General features: G+C 34.0%; 1 long non-coding RNA gene across 1 annotated transcript; it reads left to right on the forward strand.

The window, feature by feature from the left end:
* Nucleotide 1: 1 nt before the first annotated feature.
* LOC119066836 lies at nt 2-8,190 on the forward strand. The gene is made up of 3 exons (XR_005085811.1): nt 2-11; nt 5,333-5,336; nt 8,002-8,190. It is a non-coding gene; the product is annotated as an uncharacterized LOC119066836 (long non-coding RNA).
* The last annotated feature ends 5,148 nt before the right edge of the window (nt 8,191-13,338 follow it).

The following is a 13,338-nucleotide window of genomic DNA, read 5'->3' on the forward strand; positions in this document are numbered from 1 at the left end:
CGCTATTCTAAGTGGTAACTACTAAATTGATTGACTTACGTAACTAGTTGCAACTAATTTCTCGATTTTCACAAATTATTTGGCACTGAGAAAAGTATGTGAAATTGTTTTTAATTCTTTCACGGATGGCAGGCATATTACAATTGCTGAATATAGATCTTTGTTTTTGATACCTGGCTGTACGTTATATTTTTAACGTTGCGGTTCTTGCAGCGGACCATCAGAGTACCAAATGAGTATGTGACATGTAATTTGAAATGAAAAATTGGTGCACAGTCGAAAAAGCCGAAGTCGAAGAATTCGATTGCAACAAAATCTTGTACTTCATTAGTTTTAACAAACATTTTGATAACATAAGACATAGCGTTTCGTAGTAAGAATTCATTTCTGCTCATGTTGAGCTATTAAACACCGTATAACAACTGTTATAGCATGCACCAAAATATTTTGAAAGTTCAATTAAGATTAATAATGTAGTAAGGATCTATCAAACCACAGCTCTGTAGCAGTGCTATGATCAAACTCAAAAGAGATGATCATTCAATTTCGTACGGAAATTGGACAAGAAGTAAAGGTTCCCAATGAACCATATAAATTTTAGGTAAATCTTAAGAGTACATTATAGAGGTGCAAACAAAAAAGAAAATTCTCAAATACAATCAAGAGATTTAATCTAACTTAACTCTATTTAATGATTTTGCTGGAAATATGTTTAGTGTTTGAAGATGCTAATCGTTGTAACGTGTTCTGAATCTGCAATTTTGTTTAGCGAAACGTAATGGTAATGTTTAAGATGCTATTCTGTATGTAAAAATAAAGGTATGGTCTGATGGGCTTATTTTAGAGACGCCGACTCCTAATATATAGCGTGGAGACCCTATTTGAAGGCTGATTGATACTAAGCACCAGTTCATTTTCAACACAATGAATGAAACATTTCTCGTGGCCACCACTACTACTCATAAAAACTAGTCCTCTCCCCTGGGTTCTTTGAATTGTTGGACAACCCGGCGAAGTGAGAGTGTCTAGTGCATAATGGTGTATCTTATAATTGAGTGTTTTTATTTGAAAATAAAAAAACAGATGAAACATTTATATTCAAAAAATAATAACACATCTACGGACCATCTCTCATATCCATGCTCTTTTCAACCACACAATATTTTCGAAACCACATAAATCAATAATAACATTTATAAACACATTATAATACAACCAATGTTATAATAAATTTACAATACTTTTTACATCATATCTCGACAAGAGAAAAAAAAACAACCCAACAAAATTTTTGAGGTGTGATGCTTCATATAAACCGCACATAAAACATATGCATAAAACAGCGATACTCAAAAATAAAATAATTTTTCAAATGTTTTCAATGCACAAAATTATTTTTTTTTATATGAACGCAGATCGTACAAATATTACACTAGCGAATGTGAAATAAAGCCATATTTCATCTATACGATTCTGTAATTCTTTAATGATTTTGTTTTTGAAAACATTAGTGCTTCGATAATGAAAATGAACGAAAAAGAAGGAAAATAAAAAGTAAATGAAAAAGGTAATTTGTTTGCACGCGCGCGCCGCTTTTAATATCAACTATAAGGCTCTTTATTATAAATATTACACAGTCTGATATTTCGATTGCAACATATATGGTAACGTACTTATATTCATCAACATTCACTTCGTTCACTTTGATTCTACATTTAACAAAAAAAAGAAAGAAACATTATTCTTGTATTGTGGTTAATTCCTTGAGGACTTATGAAGAAGAGCATTATTGATCTTTATGTACATCTAAAGATGAATATAATATGTTCATTTACAGGCGTGTCCAATTAACATTTATCAAAATAAAAGTCCAACGTAGACCTCCTGAAAACGCCCCCGCTATATGAATATGGGTGATCCAAAGGTATAAAATTGATACTTATCGCTCGTTAGATCGTTTTATTTTGTTCTCTCAGCCTCGTATGGGGTACTAACTGAGTCTCATGAGTCTCAAAAGAATAGAAACATTTGTTGTTAATCCTTACTGAAAGAATTATTGATGTATAACGATGATAACTCTTTTTTCTCATAACTCTAGGGAAATTTTCAAGCAACTTTCCTCAAATTGATAAAATTGTTTGTGTGGACACAATCAAAGCCTTTTAGCCACAGGAGTTACGCTAAAAAAGAAACACGAAAATATTCCTATCACCGCTACGTCTTAACATAATAGGTCATAAGATATTTCATCTGTTATCGACAGAGATATGCAATTAACTCAGAGCAAAACGGATTTATAAAGAAAAATTTATGGTTGAGAGCCAATGAAGTAAAAGATTTTGAAACCATTTGTACGCAATGCTTTGATTTGAAGACGTAACAGACTTGATATTTATACTAGTGGTATGTTTGCCAGTAGTGAGACAAAAGATCTTCAAACGTTGATCATTCTACTTGCATTCGGCGACCACAAAAATAAGTGATTGAGGTGTGGTTGAACATGTCTTATAATAAAACTTGTGGAGTAAGATATTCTGAATCAATCTGTTGCAGGTTACCTTCTCAGAACATGAGAACAAAAAGTTAAATAGATTTGGATATATGATCAACTTCGGTAAATCTTAGGAAAAGCTCAGCAATTATTGGGAAAATTCAGTGCATATTTGGCGAAAACAATTTCCTAATTGAAGACTTATTTGAAATGTCCTCAATTAACCAATACGATAATGTATGTGTGCGACGTGAATCATATTATTTTGTTATGACAATTGAAACATTGAAAGGTGAAAATTCTAAACTCAATTGTTTGGTCGTACCTACATTTCCCTTTCACAGACAGCAGTTTGATTTGACCTAGGGATTTTCAACTGTTCGAAACCAAATCTTGTACTTCATTTGCTTTAACATGTATTTCGTTATATAATACTATGTCAACCAGCTCTTATAATATTCGGGGTCGTTGTTGATAACAGATGATACACGCTGAGGGAATCCTAGACTCTCAGTTATTTTAATTATATATCATGCTTTGTAGTGCAGCGACATTGATGTTTGAGTAAAACAGAGCTAATATAAAAACATTCAGCAGAACTCCTTGGCCTTTGTGATCGTGTTTGGTAATTGTACAAAGTAAACGCATTGGTATTTCTTTCCGACATTCGATTAGTCACCAGCCATCACATCAACCAAATAAAATAGCTCAACGTCTGAGATGGTTTTTCTTACATTTTGTTACTTCACCCACGACATTGATTCGACGATACATATAGAATAGTCTCGCATCGCTTTACAACTATTTTTAAGTTTAGGATCAAACAGTATACATTACATATGCACACCGAAGAACAAATTAAACCAATGGACTCGTTTTGGACTATTAAACGTTGTAATTGTTGATTTCATCGATATGCATGGTCGACTTAGATAGAAATCTGTAGCATATCTTTTAATTTCCTATTTGAAATTAAAATGTTTCTCAATATTTCTTTTTCGAAGAGGAGAGAATCTGCATGTTGAACATCAGTACACACATTTTATATGTATATATATATATATGTCTATATAGACTTCTTGTAATAACATTTTATATGAAATACACTTTTTCAAATTACATAGCGAGTATTTATTATTGTGTACATAGAGTATAAGTACATTTTATGTACATAATAAACGGCGATGATAGAGTGTGTACATATAGATACACATTGATATTCAAAATGGCGTAACGATACGAAGAGTTGTTGAATATTTTTAATTAATTTATATTTCGGTTTTGAATAAATTATTTAATGAAATAGAAAAAAAATTGTTATGTTACACAATTCATTCGCAGTAATAAAACATGTCATTTGATACATTATGTACATTTAAATCTTTTAAAGGTTTTTTTTTGCAGCCTTTGCAGTATAACATGGTAATAGTAGTAAAGTATATACATGAAAAAAAAGCGAATAATAATAATAATCAAAATGACTCTTGGAAATTATGTTAGTTATTACAAAATTGTTAAGACAATACAATCAGACAACTATCAAATGTACCCCAATTCTCACGATATATGTGGCATTAAATCATATATGCATTTTCAGTTCCAAGTTCCAACCGACAACCGTAGTCAAATATATATATATATCAGAATATGTAAGTATATTCAACATATAAAAAAGCTACTTAAATGTAATTAAGGTGTTGAGGAAATGGGGAAACGAGATTTAATTTTATGTAAATTACATTAAAGTGGATAGAGAAGAAAAAAAAATATTTAAATTTAATCTGAAATCTGTACCAAAAAGTTGAAATGTGTTAGTCTCTTGTTCGGCTGTGGAAAATGAGTTTGAACCTACTTCTCTTTCAATAATGCAATTTTACTTTTACTCCATCACATAAACGAATATCTGATGATGACTCTGTAGAAATCTACATTTAATCAAACTGAACATAGGAAATGGTGTTGTTAACTAACTTTCCGTGCTTCACTACTTTACTTGTAGTAGTAATTAGCAATACGGTTCGATTATTGACAAATGTATGCTGATGTGTCTCTGCTGCTTCACCAAAAACACTTTCTAATATAAACGGTCCAGTGTTACTTAATCATACGTCTCACTTTTAATAGTCACCATTAGTATTCGGCACTAGTCATTAAATGTGTTACTACTTTCGTTTAACATATCTCCCATTTGTTTGATAAGAAATCTCCTACTTCATTGGTTTTAGCATAGCATTTTACTACATAAGAGGCTCCCAGTTGGAGCTTTATTAATTATTTGTGTTATCGTTGACGATAACAGATGACTCAGTCATGACTGTTTTCTGAACGTTGGAACGATACATCATTATACTCATGACTATCAACACACATCTTTTACAGTAAGTTTTAGAAGCAAAGTCATTCTACTAGGTAGCTTTGAATTTGTAAGGATACGGGATGTGATTCTTACTTGTGGTACTGCCCTTTACAAAAACCACTAAAGACATTTATTGTCCACGAAAGGTCGAATAGATTTTTTTAAAGTTCTCCAATAAATGCAAGATTATCGTTCTAGGCAGATAAAGCGACTTCATATTCATAATAGACAGCATAGGAGGTCAGGTATCATAGGATACTCCTATTCAGATGCAAACCTCACCAGATCGGAAACTGATCGTCCATATCGTGTAACGTTGCTGGAAAAATGTTAGTACTTCGATTGAGCACGTTTCTTCGCTGAATGTTCAAAACTGTTGTCATATCTTCGTTTCCGTGGTATTTCAGGGTTTTAATCACTACTTTAAAGCTTAACTTTGAAACGCTTTGCATGGTTGCAGCTAGCTGGATTTCTGAGAACGCCAGAAATGTATTGTGAAATTAAAGAAAACCCGGATGTTCGCAATTCTCAGGATGGGCAATGCCCAGCTTAGCTTTAGTAGCTAGTGGACTGTCGCTTTAAAGCTTTGAAAACTTTTGTCGGTCGTACGTGTATGTAGCGTAGCTTTATCTGCCCAGAACAATAATCTCGCTTTTATCCCGCTAATGCACCACATCTTCGGCTCGGTACATAACTTCCAAATCGTAAAAAAAACATTTTTGAGAGAACTTCGAAATGTTCTTCTGCCTATTTCAGCCAAATTCTTGAAAACTGGCGGAGTGTTCTTCGACGGAGTCGAAGTTGAGGCGGATCATAAAATGTCGACGAACGCTTACGCCATAATGAACATGCTCAGCGACCGAAATGTTTGTGTCGAGATGGGAGGTAAAACCAGTCGAAGTCGTATCTTGAACTACGGCAAGGTTCATCCATGTCGAACTTTCTGTACAACTTTTATACGGGTGACATACCACCAACGAAATCCAGAAAGTTTATGTATGCGGACGAAAATGCATTAGCTTGTCAATCAACTTCATTCGAAAAAATCGAGAGAATTCTTGAGAACGATTTAGAATTACTCTCCGAATATTTTAAAAACTGGAGACTTCGCCCCAATGTTGGTAAAATAGTTTCATGCTCTTTTCATCTCAACAACAGAAAAGCCAACTATCAGCTGAAAATACGTTTCAACGGTAAAGATGTTAAACATGAAAAGTTTCCTAAATCTTTGGGTGTATGCCTAGACAGGTCTCTCACGTTCAAACATAACATGGAAAGTTGAAGTCACGTGTAAACATTGTTCAGAAACTTGCAGGCACATGGCACAACTTGGGGCTGCTCGGCAAAAACACTTCGGACGACAACAAAGGCATTATTACGGAGGCTGTATATTCCAGATTCCACCCCTTGGATCTACGCACTCGGCAACATCATTCCTACCTTTATCTTAACAGAACACTCAGCGCCTATGGACTGTTGGAAAATCAATTCAAATTGGGGTATATCAATCAACGATGACATTCTTTCAGCACCGAACACTCCACGTCTCAAATCTCGCAGACCATTTTGGAATTTTTACCGTAATTTCGAGAGAATCGCACGTAGTGAATAGAGTTTTTATATCCGATCCAACGGTCGAGGTGAAGGGTGCTGAACTGCCGAGACAAATATGGACGCGTCTCAATCGAATAAGGACCGGGCACGGTTGTTTTTGCCTATACAATGCACAAATGGGGTGTGATTGACAAACAATAAAACATCTTGTGAGTGGCTGTAATATTCACCGTTTTGAGGTAGACGTTAATGAGGTAAATATTGTGAGCGACCGTGTGAGAGATTGGTTCGCAAAGCTAAAGATAAATATTTGAAATGTTTTGATTTGATTTCGGTTAAGATTGATGTGCAATCAGAATTACTTGTAATCTTGTTACATTCATTGGTATAAATAAATAAATCAAATGAAGTTGAAGATTTTATTCTAACGTAAGGGGCCATTCATAAATTACGCAGGTTCATCAGTAGGGGCTCTGACAAAAGCGAGAGATTCTTACATTTTCGAAATTTTCTATCATTTTGGCATGCAAGGGGTCTAAAATTTGGAATTTTAAATTTTTAAATTTTAAATTCCTATAAAGATAGCAGTTAGCTGTACAAGGCAGAGACAAGCCGAAATTATCCATTCTAATGTTAGCTCTTAATCTCATGCATGCATACATTACTTTAATGTCAAGTTCACATATAGATATCTCTCCGTATCTCTGGAAAATAAATAACTTTATATACAGAGTTTTAACAAAGACTTTTTACCCACACCAAATTATGAGTTCCATACATATTGTTTTTCACATGTTTAAATGTCAGAACAATTTATTGATGATCGGTTACTGTTGAACGAATTCATGTTTCTTTCATGAACACCAAAGAGCTGTGACAAAAATAAATTTACAGCAGAATGTTAATCGAGATGTTATTTACAAACACTGCAATAATGACGTTCACATTTAGGAGGTACGGGGTAGGCGTTTTTAGCATACATTCGAAACCATCAAAATCACTCTTTAAAACGATGTGTAAAATCACGACGGAGTAAACTTAACCAGGCAGGAGCGCTGATTTGACTAGGGACCTGAATAGTCTAGTAGCCCAAAATTTTTTACGAATAAAATTTTTTAATTTATGTCAATGTTCATTTGAGTTCAGTGTATTGGGTCCCTTATTTGACGTTTCGTAAAATAAACCGCTCCTGCCTGGTTTATTTTACTATGCCGTGGTAAAATTGCTTGAAGAGAGAGTAAGAATTTTTGTGACGACATGGTAGCACTTATTACGGAATATCTAATGATTAAAATGCTTCTAAATATACCTTAATATCCAATCACGCGTATGGAGCGTGGCTGTGTCCATTTACGACCCTGGTAAGATGTAAATATGTACTCACTTATAAATAACTTACAAACCAAATTACATTATGGGTGAAACGAAGGGGAGGTTCTTCACAATACTAATATAAAAGCAACCGATCGTCGAACATTCATCATTAGATTTTTGACTATCAGAGTGTTTGGGTGTTGCAACAGCTATTTTTGAAAATGCAAGTAGAATTTGTTGTAAGTTTTTTTCCACTCATCATTTATTTCAATTTTACAAATTCCAGATAAGATGTTCAGCAACCATTCAATGATGTTGAAATTTGTTTTATTTTTGGTTTTACTTGTTGTGACCGTACAATCTAAGACTTTAAAATTCAAAGTTTGTGGACAGGATTTAACTGATACAATACGTAGATACTGCAGTGGCAGATATAATTCAAGGATATCAACTGATAAGCGAACATCGGTTGGCAGAGGCTAGTCTGATTGGACTAATTTGATGGAAATTATCACTTACCATTCTGTTCTTCCAGAGCTTGGCTTTCGCGTAAGACCAAACAACGAGCAATCGATTTTAGATACCGATATAATTTTACAGTCATTGGAGCTGCCATCGGATGATTACGCAGCTGCTATAAGTGAACTACCAGTGAGACAGCGACGCCAAGGTACATATGTGGTGGTTAGCAATATAGTGAATGATTGCTGCAAAAATGCATGTTCCTATCGAACGTTAATGAGTTACTGTTATGGAATTGATTCAGTTAATGCTTAATTGTGACAAAATGACGTCACGTCGTATTGATACAAATTATAATAAAAATTTACTACTCTGAATAAAGTTAACCTTGAATCGAAAATGGATATAAATTCAATGTAAATTCACTCGCAATGGAAACATATTCGACTTTTTCATCCGATACGGTTCACAATCTAACGTATAACAACGTGGTCCATGCAGTGCAGCAAATTTTATTACATGAACGACTTGTTGGTCTATAAAATCCATTCACGTTGCTGATAATTTAAATTGCTCGTTAAATCATTTCACTACATAATCTCAAACACCACTTAACCACATTTCATCAACGCAACGGTAGGAAAGGAATGGTAGGTAAACTCTATACATAGATATCAACTGTTGCACAGAGTAAGTGTTTTTCTTAGCATTTAATTAAAAGGTTCCCTACCACTGTCCCTCGGCAGAGCATCGATTCGATAAAGATTGCATATATAAAACGGTCGGTCACTTAAAACGATATATATTTTCGCTCTTTTGCATCGTAGCCGAGCTGCTGCCATATAATGTATTCTTGCCATTTTTTTTATTGGTATATGCAACCACACGGACGAACCTTGATTTATGCTTTTGCAAAATGCTGTTTATGCGTAACAACCGTCGCATTGCAACTGAAGTTTTCACATTTTCTTTTTATTTTACTAATAATATTGTGAGATCTGATTATACAGATAAAAGTGCAATCTCAGTGCGCAGTGTGCACACAGTGTAACAATATTTTGGTGACTGTGAAAATATCCTCAGGTTTATTATAATTCTTTCGGACTTTCCACGTTATTAAGATTCTTAAATCGGAATTTTTCTTAAAACTACCGTCAGCGATATCACTTTCAAAGTTAACCATTTGGATCTGGTTTCAGAAAAAATGGTTCGATAATTTCCATTTGGAAACAGACCCTTTCATCTGTTACAGACAGCGAATACAAAGATCATCGATGAGCGCCAAATAGTGGCGGCTTTAAAAAGCAAAAATTTTTGTTAAAACCAATGAAGTACAAGATTTTGTATCAAACTAGGGAAAATAGTTTGAACAACTGAAGTTGCAGATGAAGTATTGTATCGTGATACGTTTCCAGTCTGTATAAAAGATTATTTTAGTTCTCTTTTTCTGCTAATTTATAGTTTACTCTGGCAATCTACTAACAAAATCGTTACAGACAAACCTACAACAATGTTCTGTACCTGTACTTACTTAGCTAAAATGTCGTCAGGTTTATTACAATGCGTTTGGTCTTCAAACATCATTCATATTCTTAAATCTGCAAAACTCTCAGCGATATTAATTACACAGTTAAATATTTGGTGCTTTTAAAAATAGCTACTCATATGCTGCGGACAACTAGTGCAAAGATAAGCGATGAACTCTAGATGACGTCGTCTCTTTATAGCAAACTTTATGGTTCAACTAATGAAGTACAAGATTTTTTATTGATACCCACCAATCTATATATGGATAACTCCAGGGTCAAAGCAGAATGAACAAAAAATCTTCTAAAAATTTAGTTTCGTGTTCAATTATAGCGTTTGTTGCTACAGGGAAACAAGATTACAGAAATCATTTGAGATTTATTGAGAATATCTTGGAATGTCGAATACAAACAAACACTTTTTGGTCATATCTCCCCGAGACATTATGCCAATGATCTCATATTGGTGTCAAACTACGCGTCTTGTCAGCAAAAAAAAAGTTTAGTGAAATCGATTCAGGTTTCGTGAAAAAAACTAGAATTTTAAAAAATTTGCTAAAAACAAGCATACATTTTTATGGTGGTATCTCCCCGAGATTTTTGGCCACCGACCTAATATGTGGCTTAAACGACGCGTCTGATCAACAGCTTTCAAGGAAAAAGAAGTTTACTGAAATTACTGACCATTCAGATCTTTAAAGCTTGACAGCGAATTGTCAAAACCCTACGGAAGGAACATTTTAGCTGAATCAAATTGAAATAAGTGCAAATACTCAGCACAATCTAATTTAAGTATCAAAATTTACAATCTCATATATAAACCGAATTGCACACAAAAACCGATGCAGTCCGTATCCCGTACAACATGCAGAAATTCCATTGCATCAATAATTTTTTTCCATTTCTTTTATTTTACATTCGGCATGATATATCACCAAATCGGCATTATAATTACAAGGAATGCTTTATTTTATATATCAATTTTGTTGTTTGATTTAAAAGGGGAAGAGAGAACGCGATGGTGTTTGGCGTGTCTCTTTACATTTTTAAATGAAAGTGCGCTTATTGAGTGTTATATTTCAAAACGTATGTTTTGAGTGGATTCCTCAGTGTTGTTTGTTATAAATAGGAATACAGAAAGTATCAACGATTGGTTGCATTAATCAAATTAATGTTAACTTGGCACATTGGACATTGGAACAATCTGTAACAGAACTTACCCCGTATGTTAAGACGCTTTTAAGATTTTCCAAATTTGGATGTTCAACGAAATTTCTTTCCGAAACAAATATTCAATGTATGTCTCTAATACCCCATTAGTTCTCAATACCGAATATCGAACGATCCTGTTATCCGTTTTAATTAATAGCACTTTTAAGTGCATTAAAACGTAAATCAATTTCACCAGTTCAGACTTCGGAAGAATTCTCAGACCAACAATTAATCTTGTTCCAAACTCTTGTACCTACTAAAAATTTATCGTGACAACACATTCGCCACAACAGCACATTTACGTACATATAACAAAAAGTTGGAAAAACTTTGAACTTAAAACCGCCGGAACGTCCGAATTATTGAAAACGACGCATGCGCGATTCTGATAAGGCAATTTTGTTTTATGTCTACAATTTATTGTCAGCGGCAAAATAAACAAAACCGTATCGATATAACTGTCAATAGGTATTCGCTAAATGTGCCCAGAGAGGTATCAGTATTTTATTGCGATTTATTTTCTCCACTGTTTCGTTCGCCATTACGAAGGTTTACAGTTTGAAAGTTGCATTGGCAATCTTGAACCATTTTTGATTAACATATCTGGACTGGATTACCATTTCTGGATTGTGTATATGAAATGGTCGTCCTTAGAGGTCAACATTGAAATGAATGCGATTAGGCAACGCACTTCCAGCCCAGCAAAAGTGATCGAAGTCGACAGCTGTCAAATAGAGAACAGTTGCACGAAAAACTGCCAAGTTTCAGCACCATATTTAGAGAACCAATTGCAGGAACGAGCTTCGCAGAATGTTAATAGGGAATCATGCTTGAAGTGTGTTGAATTAAGTCAACGTTAGAAAGGTGGGTCTATCATTGAAAGTGTATAGTCGCTTCATACAGTTTTAGACAGAAAATAATATTCGTTTTAACGAATTATATTGATCTTGACTACAATGGGTTCATCGGATAAAATGATGACCAATAGACTGTTATGATCATAGCGAGAGAACCGAAGAATAGCTAAGTATAACTTGCCTTGGGAAACTTGTCAAAATATCGTTTTCTCTTTCAACATGTTACGTTGAGAGCGAGAGGACCGAAGGCCAGTCTATCATAACTTGCCTTGGGAAACTTGTCAAAATATTGTTTTCTCTTTCAACATGTTACGTTGAGAGCGAGAGGACCGAAGGCCAGTCTATTATAACTTGCCTTGGAACTCGTTCAGGAACTAAAAATTCGTTACCCAAAGTGAAGATTTTGACATATTTTATATGAAAGAAATGTCAAGTTTCTCACCAGTGAAACTTAACGAAGAGTTTCTGGGGTACTTGTCAAAATATTGTTTTATCTTTCACTCTATAGCTAATGCGATATAAGGATCAAAAACGACTGATAAAACTAAAGAAGTAATAGATTTTCTGTCAATCTGTTGATAATACTTAGATCAAAAGAAATAATAGACTCAATACACTGCAAACGCGTCTCTGCAAAGCATGAGATCGAAGGTCCAACACTTTGTTTTTCACATCTTCCACATCCACCTCTGTTCAGATTTATATTTGCGAAACGTTGATTTTCTGGACAAAATTTACACAACGAGATGAGCATATATATACTAACGAAAAAGAAGTACCAAGAACAACATTCGTGTCAGTAGCTTTGACAACACAGATAGCGATGTTGTTATGTTCCAACTTACTATGTGTATGCTCGCCGAAAAGGAATCAAAATGGAATTAACGATCAGTATATATTTTCATATCGATTTTTCTTTTAATTCTAAACCCATAGGTGTGCAGTAACTGTATGTTCTGTTTGAAGCTTGTGGCTTTTTAATATTATAATGCTGCATATGCATCTTTTCTTATCGATGTTGTTACAAAAAAGTGAATGGTTTATTGAAAATATAAGGCAATTCAGTGCAAGAAAATTTAACATTTTTTTTTATTATCATTTTGATTAATAGCTTTTAGCACTTTAGAGAGAAAATAATAGAACGGGGACAGCGACCTGAGCAGATATTGCAAAAACAAACAAATTAGAATGAACGAAATATTATTTAAAAAAAAAACCCAATTCTGATCAGGACTAGGAAGGACAGGACATGTTTTCGTTGAAAATAAGTTTCATTTATACCTTTAACAGCTTTGACCTATACTCTCTTATACATGCTCAAACTGTATGTTAAATGAAAAGAAGTAAAAGATTCATCATCCTCACAAGTGTATTGAAAAGGTAAAAGTATCGGTAGTAGTATGCTGATATACTTGCCCCCATGCCAGTGAAAAGTTTATCATCAAAATTTAAATTCAAGATTTTAATTCAATTTGTGGAATTTGCGGAATTTGATATTAAACTCTACCTTCAATTCATTTCTATTGGGCAATCGTAATTTGCTAACAAAAAATGTCTGCGATTTCT

Source organism: Bradysia coprophila, chromosome IV (assembly GCF_014529535.1).
Source record: "Bradysia coprophila strain Holo2 chromosome IV, BU_Bcop_v1, whole genome shotgun sequence".
In the NCBI taxonomy this organism is placed as follows: Eukaryota; Metazoa; Arthropoda; class Insecta; order Diptera; family Sciaridae; genus Bradysia; species Bradysia coprophila.